Genomic DNA, 23,804 nt, shown 5'->3' on the forward strand with positions numbered 1-23,804 from the left:
CAAAAGCCTGAAAGAAAACATGTTACGGAATCAAAATAGCTCAAAATTGACCAGTGCATGAAAAACGATGTTTTTTTTCATCTTCGTAATATCTATCAAACTATAGATCCTACATATCGACTGGACATGGATTCTAAGAGTACAATATACACTTCTCGCTAGAAATCTAATCAAAAAGCGTTTTAATGGCCAAACTATCCTTCAATTTAGGATTTTACAGAGAGGGTTATTTGTGAATAAACGACCATCTGTAACGTTTGCATTCAACAGGAGCACTAGAGGGCGAAAACTTTAAAACGTAGTTATAGGACGTATTAAGCGCTTGAACAAACGACATATTTGGTCATAATAAGTGGGCCTGAACAATTGGCCTATTTGGTCGTATGAGTTGGAGGACTTGTTGCGTAACTACCCAAGGAATAAAACTTGAAGTGGTTAGCTGTTACAAATACCTTGGTATCTGGCTCGATGATTGTCTCACCTTTAAACTTCATGTCAATAACCTGCTTAAAAAACTGAGGGTTAGGCTAGGGTTCTTTTTCAGGAACAAGTCCTGTTTCTCGCTTGAGGCCAGGAAAAGGCTAGTCACTGTGACCTTTTTACCTGTACTGGACTATGGTGATTTGATGTATATGAATGCACCTGCCAATTGCCTGGTCAAGTTAGATCACAGTGCACTGAGATTTGTGACAAACTGTAAAGTATTAACCCATCACTGTACCCTGTATGCAAGGGCTGGTTTGCCTTCACTAACTGTACGGAGGCTCAGTCACTGGTAAATATGAATATACAAAGCCATGTTAGGGAAACTTCCATCCTACATCTGGTCCCTGATCTCACGGCGAATTGTAAGTGGCTACTGCCTGAGATAGCATGCTGTGGTTTTATTAAATGTGCCAACTGCTAGGACTGTCTTAGCTTTTAGATGCGCAGCTTCTCTGTCTTGGAACAGTCTGAAAAAGGGATGGAAGCTGAGCAATTTGGTTCCACTAAAATTAATGTTTTTAAAGCAAGGATAGATGCTATCCAATCGGAAACTGTTGGAACCTGTCAATGTTACTAGCTATGTAAACTGTAAGCTGTAAATATGCTGTATGATGTCCTTTTTGTTTTTATGTTATGTTTATATGTATTCATGTGGAACCTACTTGCAGCAGGCCACCCTTGAAAAAGAGATCAATGATCTCAATGGGATTCACCTGCATAAATAAAGGTTTGAAATTAAATGAAATTGTCATCCACATCAGTGTAACGGAATTCAGTTGGCTTCTCTCACTGCAGTACATAAATAAGAACACATCCATAAAAGCAGAGATAAAGCAGAGATAGTAGAAATAATCAGGGTCACCACTTAAATGCACTTTACCAGAATGTTAAAATACATTTTTAAAGATTATTTAAAAGAGAAAAGCTACAATTTGATACTTAATAAATAATATACAGATAAATAACATGATATTTGTGGCTGCAGTCTTTGATGGGAGGTAGTGTGTTTGTATGTGAGCATGTTAAAAGTTATAGTGAGGTTGGACAGGGATGGGAGTGTTGGAGGCCACAGCTCTGGGAAAGAAGCCTTCAGTCTGTTGGTGCGTGATTTTATTGACCTGAACCGTCTGCCGGACGGCAGCGGTTTGAACAAACTGTAAAGTATTAACCCATGGTCGGGGTGTGTGATGTCTCTGATGATACTGCTGGCTTTCTTCTGCAACCTTGGCAACATCTACAAAAGTCGACTGCAGAAGAAAGCCAGCTCAGTCCCAACGATGCGCTGAGCTGCCTTCACCACCCGTTGCAGGTCCTTCCACTCTGCGGCTGCGCAGCTGGTGTACCACAGAGTTATGCAGCTGGTCAGGGTGCTTTCAATAGTCGACCAATAGAAGTTTACCAACAGTTTTTGTGGAAGCCTGGCCTGTCTCAGTTTCCTCAGGAAAAACAGTCTCTGCTGTGCCTTCTTCACCAGGTTTGAGGTCCAAGTTAAATTATTGGAGATGTTGACTCCAAGGAACTGTAGGTCGTCCACGCTCTCCACTGCTTCTCTGTGGAGGGGGACTTCCTTTTTTGTCCTCCTGAAATCAACAATGAGCTCCTTAGTTTTGGTTTTAGTTATTCCCTAAGCCTGATTTCACCGGCCTGCAACAGATTAGCTAATAATCACAAATGTTTATTTCTTTGACCCCTTGACTCGACAACTTTCTTGTTTAATAATCGTTACATCTCCTCGGGACCAAGTTCCCGTGTCCTGCCTTTCACTGCTCATTTAAGGTGGACTGACCTTTACAATGGACCAGCTAGTCTTAGTTTCTTAATGTTTTGTAAAATGATGCTAGACCAAAAACGTGCTGTTGGATTGTGTGCTCTCTGCAGGACGGTGTCTGTACTCAAAGATTGTTTATGAAATGAGAGTTTAACTCTGTTTTTGTTGTCCAAACGATGCCAACAGAGCGATACGTCTTCTTTCCAGCAGGTGGCATACATGTTAAATTATCCAGTTCAACTGTCATCCACATATTAATGATTCAAAACAGCAATGTGTAAGATATGGCTAGTAATTGACTATTTCAACAGAATGTGAAGAGGTTACAGTCTTGAGGCCATGTCCAATATGTTCATGATTTGTTTGATTAAATCTACTGAAATGAGCATTCAATGACTAAACTATTCTTAATTACTGTCATTACATCATGGGTTTTCATCGCAATATTAGAACACATAAAACCCAACCCAACGGACCCACGGATACAAGCGCCCGAGATGGGTTTTCTCCGCAGGGTGGCTGGCGTCTCCCTTAGGGATAAGGTGAGAAGTTCGGTCATCCGGGAGGGACTCGGAGTTGAGCCGCTCCTCCTTCGCGTCGAAAGGAGCAAGTTGAGGTGGTTCGGGCACCTAGTTAGGATGCCACCTGGGCGCCTCCCTAGGGAGGTGTTCCAGGCACGTCCAGCTGGGAAGTGAGTCGTGACCAAGGGGTAGACCAAGGACCAGGTGGAGGGATTATATCTCTTCGCTGGCCTGGGAGCGCCTTGGGATCCCCCAGTCAGAGCTGGTTGATGTCGCAGGGAAAAGGAAGTTTGGGGCTCTCTGCTGGAACTGTTACCCCCGCGACCCGACCACGGATAAGCGGGAGAAGATGGATGGATAAAATTCAACTTTATTTCTTCTAAGTTGCGGGTGTTCATTGTTTAGAAGTCTGCTGTGTTTCATCCAAGCTTCCACTTCATGCTCTGATAATGCTGAAAGTATCTGTTGTATGCTTTACCTGCTCCAGTAACAAAAGTGTAAGTCACTGGACAGAGACAAGAGATAGTGGATGGATCCAGAGGAGAACCAGAAGATAGTCCGTATAGAACCTTCAGGTTCTGAAAATGATCAGGGACAGAGCTAGAAAGAAACTCCAAAAACCTGAATAGAGCTAGAAGATAGCCAAAGCCAAGAAAGACCCAGTAGAAAGACAGGAAGGAGCCAAATGAGTTTGTATTTTTTATCTTTTATCTTTTAATAGTCAAGCTCTTCTCTTAAGATATTAAAACTTCCTATCTCAGCATGCTGCCAATTATTGAGATTGTTTCACAGCTTTTGTCTTTAAATATTTAGACTTTTTTTCTTTACATGGACAATAAGATGAACAGCACGATCCACTCTGCTGGATTCTGCCCAAATCGGCTCAAAATGCATGCAAACCTCTCGCTTTATCCATACTCCTGCAGGTGTATTGTTCTGGATTCATAGTGAGATTAGATGTTCTGCACTGTTATTGTTATGTATTTAATATAAAGTGAAATACCCATAAAAAAAGTCAGAAAAGAGAAAGAGACTCACTTTTGTTATTTCGCCTTTTATACCACACTGCTAGTCTGACATTTATTAATGAGACGACTGGAAGTTACCCTGCAGATTTAAACACTGTCATCTAAGACAACATTTGTGAAGCGGATGAGATCAACTCAGCGCACAAGACACATCACTCCTGTGATTTTTGGTCATAATCCAGGTTCTATGTTCACATAGAGAAGGATATCACAGTATTTGAGGGCCTATGTTGGTTAAAAGCCAGCGGAAGGGCATATTAGTCTGGGAAATAACTCGTAAAGTTGTAAATTAACAAGAAAAAAACTGTGACCTTAAAAAAAGAAGTGTTTGATAGAGGTTCATCCAACCTTGCAAGTGCAGTAATACAAACAAAAACAAAAAATACTTACAACATAATTTTTTTTTTATTCCCCCCCAAATGTAGACATTTAATATACTTTTGTTCTTGTTAAAGCCTGTTTTTTCTGGTAAATTAACCTTATAAATCTCAAAGAATATAAAACATTTGTTACGATTTAATCTTGCTTATTTTCTTGGAATATTACCCTTTAATTTGATTAAAAAATCGATAATGGCCCTAAAACACAGCCGATAATGGAAAACCTTAGTCTTGTGTCAGTGGAATGTATGAATTAATATTAAATATGGAGCCTGAGGTTTACAAAAACACAGCTCAATATTAAATAGGATACGCTGCCTTCAAACACATTTTGAATTGAATCAAGCTAATATCCTTTTCAGCTAAATCCCATCTCAGTGTAGTCACAGCTGACAGTAATCCCTTCCTTGGGTGTTGCACCATCATCACATCTATCAATACATATTTGGAACAAGGACCCTCATGAGTATAATTGGGTTGATTGTCAGGCAAATGATTTTAAACATATTTTCCTAATGATGTTTTGTCTCCACAGTTTGGTTGGGCTCATGTGACTCTGCTGATCGTGGTGACTCAGTCTCACTTCATCATTCACAACCTGTTTGAGGGGATGATCTGGTAAATAAACAGTTCTTTATCGTCTTAGATTAAGCTTCACCTTAATAGTTTCTTAAGTTTCTGTCTTTAAAAAGAAAATATTCCACTGTATTTTACCATTTCAATAAACTTGAACACTTTTCCTTTTATACTAAAACTGTACCTCATTGCATTTAAAGGAGACCTATCATGCTATATTTAAATGATATAGTGTATGACCATACCTATATAAGGTATATTTATACATTTTATTTTTCAAAATACCAAACAGATCATTTTTTAGACATGCCTCGTTTCGCTCATTTTCGCTCTATTCCAAGCCCGTCTTTGAAAATTCTGAGCAGCAGCTGACCACGCCCCCCTGCAGAAGAGCCGGCGAGAGTCACGTTACCATGCTTGCTGTGATTACGAGTGTCGAATAAACATGTCATCTCAGAGCAATGCATGTTTTCAAGCATACTATCAATTTGATCCAGAAACTGACCCTGAAGCAGCGGAGGTTTTGGTGGAGGTGCAAAAATCTCGGTTGCAGCAGGACGTTTCTGAATGGTTCGCTGACAAGCTGTTGTCCCTATTTATTTTACTCTGTTACGATGCTTGCTCCTTATTCCGTTCATATTTTGGCTAATTAGCAAGAATGCAATGTGTACAGTTTGTAACGCAAAAACAGCGATATATATATATTTATAAAGGGAGACATTCATATTTTCAGCATATATACAATGGCCTCATTGCGTTTATTAATAGTTTACAGTCCTTTTCTTCCAACATCGTGCAACAACCGTTGGAAAGTTGAATAATTTAGGATGATAAAAAGTATAACTCCAACAACACCTCAGTTGTCAGCAATGTGTGTAGTTTCATGTGTTTTTAAAAGCTCAGTTATTGACTTCTTTGTGCAAATTGCGCCACGATGCCTTCTGAACGGAGAATGTGTGCTGCATGGAGATACCACAGGTAACATTTTTGATAGCTTTACTAAGTTGTCTGTTTAAATACATTTTTCACATGTCATTCAATATATGTTTATCACAATGTGTCAAGACGGATGCAGTAACTTGAGGACTCTGTAACCTGTATGGTGGACCATCCTGGATTGGAGCCTGTGTGCCTAAATGTGTTCTCCCTGCAGAATGCGTTGAATATTTACAGAGCTGAACATGGTGGACTACAGTTGAGGCAAATAGAGCAGTGAGTGGTTTGTTTGTTTTGACTGAAATTGTAAAACGAATGCTAATATTGTTCATGGAAATAAATACTGGTGTATATGGCTTTATGCAATCTTTCATTCTGTCATTGTACATGTACTATTATATTATATACTACACAGCAATGGCATAACACACCCATGTGTACAACAAAAAGGTCCACAACCTTATGCTTTTGAAATCAGAATATTCTTTACCCATCCAAACATGAATAAACACGACACATTTTGATATCAACTCGGAACTTTATTGTCAAAATCAACGGTTAAAAAACCCATAAAAAAAAAAACTAAATGTAGCCTACTTGTATTTTGTATAAATGACACTAAATATTTTTACGGAAGCTTTGTGAGCTGGTGCTGGAGCTTCCTTGGACGCAGGATCAGAGTGGTGATTCCGGCCTGCGTTGTCCTCAGGATACGCAGGGAGTTTCCTGATCCGTGAAATGTCGATGTTGGGTTCAGACAGCAGCCAAATTGAACCGTGTAGCATACCCGGCGATGACCTCCTCCCTGTCAGGTCGCTCATAATGGTGCAGGGTCCACAAAGACTTGGTCGAAGATGAGGTCCATCAAGTTGGCCACGTTGGGCTGTGCAATGGTAAAAAAAGCACAACAAAAAATGTGGTTTAGTTCTAATTTTTTTATTTTATATTTGTAAATAGTTGTATAATAAATATTTTAAACACTTACGGAATGTGGAGTCAGTCTTTACTGGTTTTGCTCTGCATTCTCCCTTCCTGGCCTTTGGGAACTGCAGTTTATACAGAGGGTTTCCAGTGGATGTAGTGGCTTGTGCACGCTCAGCGTTTTCATTGTAGTGCAGGGCTGCCAGGTACAGTCTTTCATTTCCGCCATGATAATTTTTTTTTTTAAATGATAGCAAAGGATGTACAAATTGTCACTAATTAGTAAGTATGTGAGGTGCTGGCCTGTAAAGAAGAACACATAGTTAGAACAAAATCATCTCAACTTAGTATTCAGGATGAGAAAATACTATTTGGATAAATATAGTCTGAAATCCCAAAAGATGGGGCTAAAACTCTCTATTTAGCAAAGCTCTTTGCTAAGCCTTTTCCAATCCGAGTTAGTTTTGAACCGTAACGTGCATGCTGTGTTTCTGACTCAATACAGGTGATGTGTTGGAGAGGGGCTGAGCTCAGTAGACTGACTGTAATGAGTGCTAGCCACTAATTAGCCTGTTGCTAGAGGTAAGGCCTTGTCAACAACAACAGACCAACGGGGCTTTAGCTCAGTTTTACTCGTGGTGTGTGTCCCCCCTCGCATACATACACAGTGTTGTATCCTAACACACCCCCATTTATATTCATGTGCGCAAACAAGTAAACACACAAAAGCTTTTACATATAACGCTGCAAAAAACGGCATGTCTCATTAGCGTAGCGTAGCTTAGCTTACAGATCGATGATATCTGATCATTCTTACAGACTACAATCACAAAAGCTTTTACATATAACGCTGGAAAAAACGGCATGTCTCATTAGCGTAGCGTAGCTTAGCTTACAGATCGATGATATCTGATCGTTCTTACAGACTACAATCACAAAATCTTTTACATATAACGCTGGAAAAAACGGCACTTGCCTACAGAAGATTACGTTTGTTATTATAACTTACTCAATATGATTTTAGAGGATACAAAATACTAATAAATAGGAGAATAAATACTTGTGTTATCGCCTATGGCGTGACTTTACAGCCTTCACACAGATCGCCATTACGGCAGTATGTCTGAACATGTTAGCAAATGCCTGATAATTCAAATAAAAGACAAAGCAAAGACTGCGGAGCGTACAAAATAAAATGCTACAAAAATATATAAACACCTAACCGATTACTATTTGGGTTTGAGGCGACATTGATACGGCGAAGCTACTTGCTACATGCTACAAGCTAGAGATAGCCACATTCTAAACGAATTCATAACGGGCAATAACCTGGATTTTCTCTTTCTCACTGAGACCTGGCAAAAACCTCTGGACTATTTCCAAAAACCTCTGGACTATTTCTCATTAAACCAAGCCACTCCATCAGGATTCACCTATTTTGACAAACCCCGTCCACACGGACGGGGTGGTGGTATTGCTGCTATTTTTAGGAAGGATGTGAAAGCCACCACCATCTCCATCCCTGATATTCCCTCATTCTAGCACCTGGTATTTAAGCTCTCACAAAAACGCCAACTGGAACGCCTCCATAAGAAAACCACTCTAACAGTCCATCTCCATGCCTACACCGACCACCTACATCAGTACAATAATGCGCTCAAAGCAGCCCGGACCAACTACTACTCACAACTGATACACTCCGGCTCCAGCAACCCCAAGGCTCTGTTCTCCACCATCAGCACACTCCTTAAACCCTGCGACAACGCCACCCCATCCTTCACAACCGCACAGTGCAATTCTTTCCTCTCATTCTTTCAATCCAAAATCGACAGCATCTACAGAAACCTGACCTCCTCAACAGCCCTCCCCATCTCCCCCACTGGCTCCCCCCCCTTCACCTCAAAGCCCCTATCCCGGTTCTCCCCTGTGACCCCAATGCAACTTTCCACCCTCATGGCCGGAATGAACTCCACCTGCACTCTGGACCCCATACCAACTACATGTGTCAGGGAATGCCTCCCTCCCATCTCCCAACTCATAACCACAATCATTAACTCCTCCCTCTGCTCTGGATCAGTCCCCCCCTCACTCAAACTGGCTGCTGTTACACCCATACTGAAAAAACCCGGACTCACACATGACATCATGTCCAACTTCCGGCCCATTTCCAATCTCCCGTTCCTATCAAAGCTACTCGAACGTGTTGTAGCCTTCCAATTAAAATCCCACCTCAGCTCCAATAACCTGTTTGAACCCTTTCAGTCAGGATTCCGGACAAAGCATAGCACAGAGACGGCCCTCCTCAGAATCACTAACGACCTCCTCCTCTCCTCAGACTCCGGCAATCTCAACATCCTCATCCTCCTCGACCTCACAGCAGCGTTGACACCATCGACCACACCATCCTGCTGTCCCGCCTGGAATCATCCCTCAACATCACTGACACTGCACTCTCCTGGTTGAAATCATACCTCACCGACAGACACCAGTTCATCCACATCAATAACTCCACTTCCTCCACTGCCCCTCTGAACCAAGGCGTCCCCCAGGGTTCGGTGCTTGGTCCCCTCCTCTTCATCCTCTACATACTCCCCCTTGGAAAAATCATCCGTCGCCACAACCTCCAGTATCACTGCTACGCTGATGACATCCAACTCTACATCTCCACAAAAACCATCACTGCCACAACTCACTCCACACTCACCAACTGTCTCTCAGAAATTAAATCCTGGATGCAAACAAACTACCTTCAACTGAACAGCGACAAATCTGACATCATCATAATCGGACCCCCATCCCGCACCAACACCACTCAGAACTTCAACCTCACCCTTGACAGCACCACTCTAACCCCCTCTCCTCACATTCGCAACCTTGGAGTAATCTTTGACAGCCAGCTCAAATTTGACAAACACACAAACCACATCACCAGGACCGCCTTCTTCCATCTGAAAAACATTGCCCGCCTCCGTCCCTCACTCACCTTCCCGGCTGCTGAAACCCTCATCCACGCATTTGTCACTTCAAGACTGGACTACTGCAACAGCATCCTGTATGGTTCATCATCCAAAATCCTAAATAAACTACAATACATCCAGAACTGCGCTGCCCGCCTCCTCACCCACACCCGCTCCAGAGACCACATCACCCCCGTCCTTCAAAACCTGCACTGGCTCCCTGTCCGTCAACGAATACACTTCAAAATCCTTCTGTTAACACACAAAGCTCTCAATAACCAGGCCCCCCCCTACCTCTCCGACCTGATCCACCACTACACCCCCTCCCGCAGCCTTCGCTCATCAGAAGCGAACCTCCTCTCTATCCCCACACGAACCAAGCTCCGAACCTGGGGCGACAGAGCCTTCTCCATCGCTGCCCCCACCCTCTGGAACTCCCTCCCCCAACACATCAGAGACTGCACTGACCCCCCCACTTTCAAAACACTGACCAAGACACACCTCTTCAGACTGGCTTTTAATCTGTGAATTATGCTGTGTTGCTGTTTTAATAACTTTTAAATGTTATTTTATCATGTTCTTATACATTTTTTAATTCTATTTTATCATGTTTTATCACCACTGTAAAGCGTCTTTGAGCACCTGGAAAAGCGCTTCGAAATGAAATGTATTATTATTATTATTATTATAGCTTTATCAGGAAAAACACCGCTAAATAAAAACTTACAGCTTCAAAATTGGATGTGTCCTGACTGGCCTGGTCCCGGGTGGTTGGTATTGATCCCGGGTTTAGCATTACTTTGGAGGCATATCCGTGTTGGACTTGAGACAAGTTCTTAAACATGTCCGTCGTAAAATGTTTGGAACACACAAACAGAAATCTGCCGTGGTCTTCTGGCACATGTCCCTTGTAAATGAAGTCTAGCCACAGATTCATTTATTTTTCCACTGATGGCATTGCATGCAGTCCCCTGTCCCGAGTCTTGCAGCCAACAACAGCACAACGTTTAACTATCTTAGACATCCTGGCAAGAGCAGGCAAAAACACAGATGTGGGTTGATTTAGCCTGCCGATAGCCTATATGCGAGGTTTGGCAATGCACGTGGCCGTGGCTCATTCCCTTGATAGGTGGAGAGTTGACCAATAAGCCGAGGACTTCTCTGTGACGTAGAAAAGTGTTGAAATCTGGATCTGTTTTTTTCAGATCCGTTGCAGCCCCTTTTTTTAGAGATTTGGCGAAGGAGGAAAATAGAGAGGGTTGTGTTTTCTGACACTTGGTGAGTTCCCTGGAACACCGGGGACACATATTCATGTATAAAAGACGTACAAAGGTGCATTTTGCATGATAGGTCCCCTTTAAATTAAAAAAACTGTACCAACTATGTTTACCGTGTTTAAACATATATTCATACATGCCTTGTTATACAAAACTTGCTTTCTCTAAGTCTCTTATTTATGAGTTTCATGTTAACTCTTCTCACAGGTTCCTTGTGCTTATTTCCTGTGTGATCTGTAACAACATTATGGCCTACATGTTTGGTTTCTTCTTCGGGCGCACCCCTCTCATTAAGGTTGGTTGCATATTATTGTTTTTCCTATTACTAGAAACTGTTAATGTCAGCAACGTTGAAGACTCTAAATAATAATGATCATGCCACCAAATACAGATTAAAACTAAAGTAACAAACCTGTTTTAATAATGTAAGAAGTATACATTACAGGTATTTGTGTTTCAAATGTAAGAAGTCAAAGTAAAAAGTCCTCAGAACAATAAGTAGTGGAGTACGAAGTGAAGTATTGATACCAGAAAGATGTATAAGTACAGTACAGTAACGAAGAAAGGGCGGTTTTATTATTTATCCAGTAGGCTAGTAGGCGGTAATGCAACGTCCGGGCTGGATTGAGCGAGTCGGGCTGGCGTGACGTGGATTGCAGACCGGAAGAAGGAATTGAAGTCCGAGGCGCGTTGCAGATAGCTCAGAGAGAATCGGAAAACTCGGAACATACAGAAATGGTAGCATTGGACTCTTATTTTGCCGGATTTGCATAAACTATACATGGAGCTGGGGAAAATGAAATTCAGGATATGTCTTTATGTCTTTATTAGGATCCCCATTAGCACTAGCATGATCATTGGCTATTCTTCCTGGGGTCCTCACACACTCAAAACATACATAAACATACAACAAAATTAAAACAAAACAAAACAGCTCATAATTTCATGCTATTTACAGTAAAATGAAGTGAAACTAAAATTGTCATCCAATTATCGCCATCCTAAGGCCAAACAAAAGTAAATACAAATAAGTGTACATAATAATATATGCATACATAGCCACAGGCACAGTTCAAATTGACTTTGTAATACTTAAATAATTTTTTAGCAACCATTTGAAATGTACTTGAGAATTTTCCTGAATAATGTGAACCGGTGCAGAGTTCCAGCTGATCATGACTCTGTACATGACTGTTTTCTGTCCCATATTTGATTTAGATTTGGGTAATACAAACCTTCCTTCTATTGTATGTCGTGTTTGATAGTTATGTTGTGCATATTGCGCTATAAACCTTTGTGATAATATATCTGGTGAGTGAGTCACTGTAATATTTCTGACAAAATTCAATAAAATATAAGTTGACCTCTGTCTGACAGTTAACCATTTCAGTGTCTCCAGCATTTCAGTGACTCTGGTTCTGTAGGAGCACTGCAGTGCACATCGTGCTGCCTTATTTTGTGCTACTTGTAGTTTGTTTAAATCTTTTTCAGCAGCACTAGACCATATAACCAAACAATAATCAAGCTGCGACAGAACCAAAGCATTTTTTGCTATTTTCCATGCCTGTGGGCAAATACATTTATCAATACTCAAATTTATAATATGACAGATAGGCTCTGCAACAAAATTAGCAACATATCTAAGAAATGTACCAACTAAATTATCCACTCCTGGTGGTTTATCATTACATTAACCTAGTAGACATTTAACATCTGTAATTGTCACTTTTTCTATTTTAAATGTACACTTCTTATTTTTCATAATTAAATCCTGTATTAGAAATGTGGAGTTACTATTTATAGTTTGATTCATATTTCTCCTCAAATGTTTTACTTTATCAAGAAAATAATCATTCAGATGATTAGCAATTTGTACTGGTTTTGTCAAAAATGTCCCATCCACCTCAAGGGATGTTGAGGTGGATTTCGGCTTACGGCCCATCATGCCATTCACTAAGCTCCACAGTTTTTTCTTGTCATCCTTTATCTCTTTAATTTTATTTCCATAATACAACTGTTTTTTCTTTTTATTTAATGCTGTAACATAATTCCTTAACCTTCTATACATTTGCCCATCTGACTCATAACTTGATGAGAGAGCTACATTTTTTGCATCATCTCTTTGTTTAATTAGATCCCTTAATTCCTCATCAAACCAGGGTGCTCTAAAGTTCCTTACAGTCTGTTTTCTAAGTGGAGCATGTTTATCAATCACCTGCATGAATAACAAATTAAAGACATCAAGAGCATCATCTGGATCGACTTTCTCAAAAACATGTTTCCAACATATCATTTGAACATCCTGGATAAATGACTCTTCACTAAAATATTTCATTGATCTCCTCACAATGACTTTTGGTCCAGCTTTTGGCACCTTTGTCTTTCTCACGATAATTATTAAATTATGATCAGGGTTGGATCCTTAATCGTGGTACTGCACATACTACAGTGGAACGCAAGAAGGCTCATAGCTAATGGTCAAGAATTCAAGAAATATATATATGACCTAGAGGTAGTCCCTGAGGTAATATGTGTGCAAGAAACCTAGTTACGACCTCAATTAGACTTTGTCGTTCCGGGATTTAGCTGTATAAGGCATGATAGAGATAATAATCAAAATGGTGGAGGGTGTGCCACGTTTCTCAAAGATGGTGTGGCATATACAGTAGGGAGGTGCAATCTCCTGATGATATAGAGCAGGGCTTCTCAAACATTATTATATATATTTTTTTTAAAGATTTTTTTAAAAAATCATAAAAAAAAGAACAAATATTCTGATTCTGATGTAAATTAAAGTGGACCTGTTATGCCATATTGGAAAGATATATTGTAGGGCCATACCTATACAAAACATGTCTGTGAAATGTTTTGCTTAAAATACCAAACAGATCACCCATTGTACCCATGCCTCATACTGCTCATACCCCTCTTCAATCAATCAATCAATCAATTTATTTATTTTTATAGTCCAATATCACAAATGTTACATTTGTCTCAGTGGTCTTCACAGTGTGTACTGTATCAGTATGACAATACGACACCCTCTGTCCTTAGACCCTCACATCGTACAAGGAAAAACTTCCAGAGAAAACCCACAGTTTAAAGGGTAAAATGGGAGAAACCTCAGGGAGAGCAACAGAGGAGGGATCCCTCTCCCAGGACGGACAGACGTGCAATAGATGCCGTGTGTAAATTGAAAAGATAATACATTTGCAACATAGGTAGTCCAAATGTTTGGAAATGCATGTGTGTATAATAGGAAGATGAATCCACGAGGATATCCATCCATGACCTATGATCCAGGACCACAGCCACGACTCAAGATCCAGGGCTCACGATCCAGGACACAGGACCGCAGGATCATCCATGACTCCGGATCCCGGCGTATATAGACACCAAAAAGAAAGAAATGTGGGGAAGCTGGGTTAATCGGAACATGAGAGTACACAGGTATAGACAGAGAGAAGGAAGAAGTAAGATGTCCCCCGACAAACTGAGCCTATATCAGCAAAACTAGGGGCTGAATTTAATCAGCCCTAACTATAAGCTTTATCAAAAAGGAAGGTCTTAAGCGCACTCTTAAAAACGGATAGGGTGTCTGCCGCCCGAACACAAACTGGAAGCTGATTCCACAAATGTGGAGCTTGATAAGAAAAGGCTCTGGCTCCCATTGTACTTTTAGAGACTCTAGGAACAACCAACAACCCTGCATTCTTGGAACGCAATGCCCTAGTAGGACAGTAGGGTATAATGAGTTCTTTAAGGTAAGATGGCGCCTGCCCATTAAAGGCTTTGTAGGCGAGAAGAAGAATGATAAATTCTATCCTGTGTTCTATAGGGAGCCAGTGTAAGGCAGCCAGAACAGGAGTAATGTGGTCCCTTTTCCTAACTCTGGTTAGTACACGAGCTGCAGCATTTTGAATCAGCTGAAGCGACTTGACTGACTTCTTGGTACTCCCTGATAATAAGGAGTTACAATAATCCAGCCTTGAAGTAACAAATGCATGGACTAGTTTCTCTGCATCGTTAGGCGGTCCTTGAAATTGATTTTATGTGGGCGTTAAAGGATAAATCCTGATCAAATATAACACCAAGATTCCTTACAGTCTCACTGGAGGCCAAATTAAAGCCATCCATAGTTAGTATATCTTTAGATAATTTGTTTCGTAGATTCTTCGGGCCAAGTACAATAACTTCAGTTTTGGTCGTGTTTAACATCAAAAGGTTTAAGGTCATCCACGTTTTTAAGTCCTTAAGGCAATCTTGAATTTTATTTAGATGATTAATTTCATCAGGCTTGATTGATAAATATAGTTGAGGATCATCCGCATAACAATGAAAGTTTACAGAATGATTCCTTAAAATATTGCCTAACGGAAGCATATATAATGTGAACAAAATAGGTCCGAGCACTGAGCCCTGTGGCACTCCATGGCTAACTTTGGTTTGCGTGGAAGATTCATCGTTAACACGTACAAACTGAGAGCGTTCAGATAGATAGGTCCTAAACCAGCCTAAAGCAGTTCCCTGTATGCCAACTAAGTGCTCTCGTCTTTGCAATAGGATATCATGGTCGATAGTATCAAATGCAGCACTGAGATCGAGCAAAACAAGAATAGAGACAAGTCCCTTGTCTGAGGCTATTAGAATGTCATTTGTGACTTTAACCAGAGCTGTCTCTGTGATATGATGTGTTCTAAAGCCAGACTGAAAATCTTCAGATAAATCATTGTTTTTTAAGTAATCACACAGCTGTTTTGCGACCGCTTTCTCAAGAATTTTTGAGAGGAACGGAAGATTAGAAATAGGTCTATAGTTGGCTAAAACCTCTGGATCGAGGTTATGCTTTTTAAGAAGCGGTTTTATCACTGCTACTTTGAATGATTGTGGAACATAGCCTGATAATAAGACATATTCATAATATTTAATAAAGAAGTGCTAATTAATGGAAAAACTTCCTTCAACAGCTTAGTTGGAATTGGGTCTAACATGCACGTTGATGGTTTAGAAGAGAGAATCATTGAATTTAATTGTTCAAGGTTAATGGCTGAAAAGCATTCTAGTTTACTATCTAGTGTAATATTAGAACTTACGTTTCCGGGAGCTGTTGATAACACTATACTGGTCAAAGGCTAGAGGTCATTAATTGTGTTTCTAAGAGTAACAATTTTATCGTTAAAAAAGCACATAAAATCATTACTACTGAGTGCTATGGGAATAGAAGGCTCAATCGAGCTGTGGCTCTCTGTCAGCCTGGCTACAGTGCTGAAAAGAAATCTTGCATTATTCTTATTCTCATCTATTAATGAAGAGTTGTAGGCTGCTCTCGCTTTACGCAGTGCTTTCTTATATTCATTGAGAGTAATATGCCAAATTAAACGAGATTCTTCAAGTTTAGTGGAACGCCATATCCTTTCAAGTTGTCTCGACTTTTGCTTTATTTTGCGAGTTTTGGCATTATGCCATGGAGCTAATCTATGTTGTTTTAATTTCTTCTTTTTGAAAGGAGCAACCGAGTCTAATTTTATTCGCAGCGCTTCTATAGCACTATCAACAACATGATCAATTTGGGGTGGTGTACATTTTGTATAAGTTTCCTCCCTTACATGCAGACATGCTATCGAGTTAAATATTGGTGGAATCTCTTCCTTAAATGTGGCTATAGCATTAACAGATAGGTTTCTGCTGCAGGAGCTTTTGACTAATGCTTTGTAGTCTAGTAACAGTACTTCAAAAGTTACTAAGAAATGGTCGGATAAAGCAGGATTATGCGGTTCGACTAATAGTTGCTCAATTTCAATACCATAAGTCAGAACAAGGTCGAGAGTGTGATTATAGCAGTGGGTTGGTTTATTTACACTCTGACAGCAACAAACATAATCTAATATAGAGTTAAATGCAACAGTAAGGCTATTTTTATCATCGTCAACATGAATATTAAAGTCACCTACGATAATTACTTTATCTGTTTTAAGTTGATAAAAACTCAGAGAATTCTGATAAGAATTCTGAATAAGAACCTGGTGCACGATACACTGTAACAAATAAGATTGGCTGCAAAGTTTTCCAGGTCGGATGCGTAAGACTAAAAACGAGGCTTTCAAAGGAGGTATAATTTAATTTTGGTTTAGTATTGATCAGTAAACTTTAGTCAAAGATTGCTGCAACTCCACCTCCTCGGCCCGTGCCTCGAGCAATATGAGTGTTGATATGGCTGGGTGGAGTGGCCTCATTTATGCTGACATATTCTTCATTTATAAACCAAGTTTCAGTGAGACAGCATATATCAATATTATAATCTGATATTAAATCATTTACCAATATTGCTTTAGATGCTAGAGATCTTATATTTAAGAGACCATATTTAATCTTCCTGTTTTGTTGCACTGTAGTAGTTGTTACATTTACTTTTATTAGGTTATTATGTATGACACCTCTATTAGGTTTTACCTTAAATTGTCCTTGGGCAGACACACACACCGTTAATATTGGGTATTTTATTGGGTTCGGGATTCCTATGGATGACTGCCTATGAGAGAGCGCAGAGAAGCGTATAAGACTGCGACTCCGCCTCCTGGTCTCAACTCCAGTGTGTCATGGATTAAGTCCACAAAGCCCTGAAATGTTTGCGGAAATGAGATATGCACCTTCCAGAGTAGGATGAATGCCGTCTCTCTTAATCAGACCAGGTTTTCCCCAGAAGGCTGTCCAATTATTTACGAAGCCCACATTGTTTGCTGGGCACCACCAAGACAACCAACGCTGAAATGATGACATGTGGCTATGCATGTCATCATTGATCAGATTGGGGAGGGGACCAGAGAAGATTACGGTGTCCGACATTGTTTTAGCATAACTATACACCGACTCCACATTAAGTTTGGTGCATTCTGATTGGCGTAAACGAACAGGCACACGGGATACCCGGAGATGACAACAACAACAACAACCGGAAGTTACAACATGCTTACCGCAATAGTGGTCCGTGTAGAAACAGGACTAGTACACTGTTGGACCCACGTACACTTCAAAGGGACAGATGAATATGTGTCCCCGGTGTGTCAGGGAACTCACCAAGTGTCAGAAAACACAACCCTCTCTCTTTTCCCCCATACACAAATCTCTAAAAACTGGGCTGCAATGGATCTGATACAGACTGATACAGATTTGAAAATAATCTGACGTCAGGAATGAGGAGCTCCGCCTATATGGCCAACTCTCCACCTATTCTTTCACACACAGTGATGTCACGAGCTATTTTCCTGGAGGTGCTGATATCCTGGAGGTGCTAATATAAACAGCTAGCTAAAGTAGCCAGGCAGAGCGCACTAGTTTTTTTTTTCTGAATTAACGACCGAAGAAATCGCTGCATGTCTTCGGATTACATCTCTGGACTTGAGGAGTGTGCTCTAGGTCGTTACCAGCGTCAACTAGAGCTGTGTGGTTTGTCGGATTGTCCTTACAAGACTGCCTGCTGATGTATGGAAAAACGAACCTTGAAAGTGGCCTTCGTCGATTTTGGCTGCATCTACATCTAATTTCTGGAAACACCAGGTGAATACCCCACTTGTCACAATAATATTATCATGCTATTGCATATATGTGGTATTTTAGAGTTGACTAGATATTGATTAAGGCAATATACTATGATATTCTGCTTGCACCTCGCAACACGTGAAATGACGAATACCGGGAGTACGGTGTCGCACTCGGCCCAATACCCGTATGTGTGTGTGAAAGAATCAGGGGAATGTGGGGTTGGGCCACGGCCGGCCATTGCCGCTCGAAAGCGCTGGAGACGCTGTAGTACATATGCCAGCACTGTAAGTGGTGCTGTAATCTGCCACAAAAGCAGCGAAGAAGACTTCCCTTGCATGGTTGCCATGGTTGCCCTTCTGTTTATTCTCCGCTGTGGCTCTTTTTCTCCCTCCCCGAGGCAAGCGTTTGCTCCTGCTGCTATTATTCATTGCAATCCCTCCCCGTCGAGGCAAGCACTGTAATTCTCTCCGGTTAGTCCACCAGCAGATGACAAACACCCACCTCTCCGCCTCTTCCAAGGGACGAGGGAACCGTGCGTGAGTTTCAGTTAGATTTCTTTTTCAAGTGCCGGTCAAAGGTCTTCTTTGTTATTCATTGAGCTTTAAAACAAATGAATAACGACTCTATATAATCATATAAGAATAAAACACAAAGGACGGAGATCTATTTTTCTCTCCCTCTTCTGACAGCCCAGCAGCTGATCTCAAAGCACGCTCCCCTCTCCTGCAGGGGGGCGTGGTCAGCTGCAGCTTACAGAATCAGCCCCCGGCAAAAACAGGGCTGGAAAGCGCAAATAGAGCGAAATGAGGCATGGCTAAAATGCAGGATCTGTTTGGTACTTTTTATATAGGTATGGCCCTACAATATATTAGCATGACAGGTCCACTTTAAAGAAATGCAGGCAATAAACATAGGAAATATGGTGTGGTGATTTCAATGCACACAACAGTCTATGGGGAAGCAACCATGCAGACAGTAACGGAAATATAGTGGAAGAAATGCTGGAGGAAAGAACACTAGTATGCCTTAATGATGGACATGGCGCAAGAGTAGATGTGCACAGGGGGAACGTTTCATGCCTGGATCTGACATTAGTGTCAAACTGTTTGGTTCATACATGCGAATAGCTTGTTTTGAATAACTCCACTGTATGAACAGGAAGGAGGTGTAATAACCAGGTGGTGCTTTGCTAAAGCTGATTGGGGGAAATGTAGGATATGGTGTGAGGAGTCGGTACACCTGCTAACATCAGAGGGAAGCAGAGAGGTAATTACAAGCCAAATAACGCAACATATACTAAATGCAGCAGAGAACAGTATACCCAAAACAACAACCAAGGGTAGGAAGAAAGTGGTGCCATGGTGGAATGAGGAATGCAGCAGGGCTATTAAAGATCAAAATGATGCATTTCGAGAATGAAAGAAAAACATGACACAAAACAATGTTATAGAGTATCAAATGAAAAGGGCAGCTGCTCGAAGGACAATCAAATACACAACAAAGAGGACATGATGTGATGTCTGCTCCATGTTTAAGCAGATGAGTGGGAAAAGAAAACCCATTAAAATTCCAGCTTTGGTTGATGGGGAGAGACTGGCAGTGACAGATAAAGAGAAGGCAGATATGTTATGAGGGACTCTTGCAGCAGTACATAGTGGGGGGCATCTCAGTGATATTCATAGGCAGCAAAAACAGCAGTTACTAGCAGAGAATGAAAACGTGAAGGAGAAGAGACAGTGTATATGTCAGCTCTGGATGTGGAATTTACAATGTCAGAACTCAAAATAGACTAGTTACAAGGTACAGGATATACAGCCCCTGGACAAGACCAGCTATGCTATGACTGTTACCTATGGAAACTATGACAATGGTGCTGAGTCTTTTTAATAAAATCTGGAGAGAAGGAGATATACCACCATCGCGCACCATCTCCCCCGGCTTCATCACCATGCCTACCACAATCATCCAAACCAAAACAATACAAGGAAGATGGAAGCAGATTTCCAAACCCCCCTTTCTACAGTGTAGCCCTCACCCTGCCCTCCTATGATGAGAGGAGCAGGGTGGTGGGTCCTCCCTCTCCTTCAAAGCCTGATAGGGATGTGTGTGTACAAAACGCTGCAAACTGATATTTTCTGGGTCCAGGCTCAAGGGCGTATGGCACTCTCAACTCTTTCCAGGACATGCCGGGGCCCTGCCTGCCTATAGCTTTGCCGATATCTGTGTTGATAGGTAATAGATTAAGAGCAGTGAATCATCTTAGATACAGGAAGCGCTCAAACGTTTGTGTGAGTTTATCTAATTTAGCAGTGATTCCATGTCAGCCACAGCTTGTTACAAAAAACCTGACTGATAGTGTGTTTAAAAAACTTAAACTAGCTTTATTAAATGTCAGGTCTTTGGCAGGAAAAACATTTTTAATCAATGATTTTATCACTGAGCACAAATCCAGTAACATTCTGAAATCCCCAGGATGTGTCCTAATCAAACCAAAAGAGAACATGCAGATATTAAACTCATACAAGAAATGGTAGACATATTAGTACTCTTAGTGCCAAGTTGTCTCAGACAATCTGTTTTCCTAATGTGGGACAGTTCTGTGCAAAATGTGGGACACTGAAAAGTCTATATTAAAAAGCCTCAGTCACCTTCATTCATGTAATAAAAAAATCTCAGGCCAGTAACACTCAAAGCTACAGTAAATGTGCAATACCATGCTATGTTACTATTTATAATGTTATTGTTGTTACAACAGAAGATGTTTTTATTTAAATTGAAGTTAAATGCATCAATCTGGTGCACTGAGGGCAACATTTGTAGATTTGTGGATACGGCTCTCAACACTCATATGAAACAGAACTGTTCTTACAATGTGTGTTGGAAGGTATTAAATTACTATGCATATGTTATTGTGTAAACACACAGCTGATCACCTGAGAGCTGCCGTTTCATTCAGAGCGTTTAAAAAACTCAATGTGTGATTATTATAGTAGTAATATTAGACACTAATAATACAGTAAACTATGAACACTGTACATATTATTGTTTGCCCGTGGGATTAGGATCATCGGTAGAGAGCCGCTGCGTCGGATGTGATATAAAAACATTGCGATTATTGTCGTTGTTGTAAACTCACGTGGATTAAATGTAGTGCATTCATTTCAACTCGCGAAATATGATACATTAAATGATCGCGAGGATCACGATCGAACATCGTTTGTTTGACCCTGGATGCATTTCCTGATCTAAAAACATAGCGATGGTTTTGTACCTACGCGGCGTAAATTACGCCAACGTGAATTAAACATTATTTTGTTAAATAAAAACATGGTGATGTTTAGTAAATGATTACATGTCTCTTACTTAAGCACAGAATGTGATCCTATCCGTGACATATATGGATCTTAACAAATATCCGCTATATCAGATCCCTGTAGATCAGCTGTTTATTTCACATGAGTTCCAGTGTGGCAGCTTTTCACGGCTCCCCCTGGTGGATCCATGATCCATTGCTGCTGGTTTAAATGTATTTATCAAGGGGGCGTTTCAAGTCCTGCGGGGGGGTTTTCCTTTTCAGCAGGGGCCCACCCCGTGCCGATCACGGACCCGCCCGGGTAGGCGTCTGAAACGAAGCGCTACATCTGTAGGTAAATACACATCTGAGTTGACAAATATGACATGTGGGGTTCCTCAAGGCTCCATCGTGGGGCCTCTTCTCTTTAACATCTACATGCTACCACTGGCTCAGATGATGAAAAACAACAAAATAAGTTACCATAGCTATGCAGATGACACACACATGTACGTAACAATTTCACCAGGAGACTATGCTCCAATTCAAACACTGAGTAAGTGCAATGAACAAATCAATGACTGGATGTGTCAGAACTTTCTCCAATTAAACAAAGATAAAACTGAGGTAATGTTTTTTGGAGCCAAGGCAGAACGTATACAAGTTAGCGCTGAGCTTCAGTCTGCAATGTTCAAAACAACAGATAAAGCCAGAAATCTAGGTGTAGTCATGGACTCTGACCTGAGTTTCAACAGTCACATTAAAACAGTTACTAAATCAGCCTACTATCACCGAAAGAATATATCTAGGATTAAAAGACTAATGTCACAGCAGGATTTGGAAAAACTTGTCCATGCTTTTATCTTCAGTAGACTGGACTACTGCAATGTTATCTTCACAGGTCTCACTAAAAAATCTATTAGGAAGCTGCAGCTGATTCAGAACGCCGCTGCTCGAGTCCTCACTAACACTAAGAAAGTGGATCACATCACTCCTGTTCTGAAGTCTTTACACTGGCTTCCTGTGTGTCAAAGAATAGATTTCAAAATACTGCTGCTGGTTTATAAAGCACTGAATGGTTTAGGCCCAAAATACAATAAAGGACATTATACATTATATTTACAGGATACATAGTTATAGACATTTACAAGTGCCCATTGTATCAACAAGCATTTCATTTAGCCTAGCTTTAAAAACATGCAGAGGAATGAGATTGCTCAGTTTCAATTCTTGCTGAAGATTGTTCCAAGCAAGTGGAGCTGCGCACATAAAAGCTGTCTTACCTAAGACAGTCCTTGCTCTTGGCACATCTAACAAGACTACCTCATGTGATCTCAGACAATAGCTGCTTGCAACTCTCTGTGTTATCAGAGAGCAGATATAATACGGCAGTTTACCCAACAAAGCTTTATAAATAAACGTGTACCAATGACTGAGCCTCTTTACAGTAAGTGATGGCAGACCAGCCTTGGTATACAGGGTACAGTGATGAGTAAGTGCTTTACAATTTGTGACAAATCTCAGTGCGCTGTGATAGGCGGCATCTAACTTGTTCAGGCAATAGGCAGGTGCATTCATATACAACAAATAACCATAGTCCAGCACAGGTAAAAAGGTCACAGTGACTAGCCTTTTCCTGGCCTCAAGCGAGAAACAGGACTTGTTTCTGAAAAAGAAACCTAGTCTAACCCTCAGATTTTCAAGCAGGTTATTGACATGAAGTTTAAAAGTAAGACAATCATCAAGCCAGATACCAAGGTATTTATAACAGGTAACCACTTCAAGTACTTGTCCTTGCATAGTAACAATATCCAAAACAGGCTCTGGTGTCTTTTTAGCTTTTGAAAATAGCATTACCTTAGTTTTATCAACATTTAAAAGAAGCTTAAGCTCAGCGAGCTGAGTCTGAATAATGTTAAAAACAGCCTGTAATTTAACACCAGCCTCCTTAATGGAGGCTCTGCTCTAAGCCTCTAGCCTAGCCTCTAGCCTAAGCCTCTAGCCTCTAGCCTCTGCTTTAAGATGCGATGATCGACGGTATCAAACGCTTTGGAAAGGTCAATAAATAGAGCTGCACAACTCTGCTTATTATCTAAAATACTCGTAATGTCTTTCATTTTTTG

General features: G+C 40.8%; 1 long non-coding RNA gene across 1 annotated transcript in view; it reads right to left on the reverse strand.

Annotated features, from left to right (window-relative positions):
- Positions 1–6,322: 6,322 nt before the first annotated feature.
- LOC139433438 (uncharacterized) overlaps positions 6,323–23,804 on the reverse strand; it is a 31,272-nt gene continuing 13,790 nt past the window's right edge. Inside the window, exons 2-3 of the long non-coding RNA XR_011642904.1 lie at positions 6,681–6,919; positions 6,323–6,578 (exon numbers count right to left, since the gene is read on the reverse strand). This is a non-coding gene — a long non-coding RNA (uncharacterized lncRNA). The remainder of the gene's footprint in view (positions 6,579–6,680; positions 6,920–23,804) is intronic.

Source organism: Pseudochaenichthys georgianus, unplaced genomic scaffold (genome assembly GCF_902827115.2).
Source record: "Pseudochaenichthys georgianus unplaced genomic scaffold, fPseGeo1.2 scaffold_452_arrow_ctg1, whole genome shotgun sequence".
Classification (NCBI taxonomy): domain Eukaryota; kingdom Metazoa; phylum Chordata; class Actinopteri; order Perciformes; family Channichthyidae; genus Pseudochaenichthys; species Pseudochaenichthys georgianus.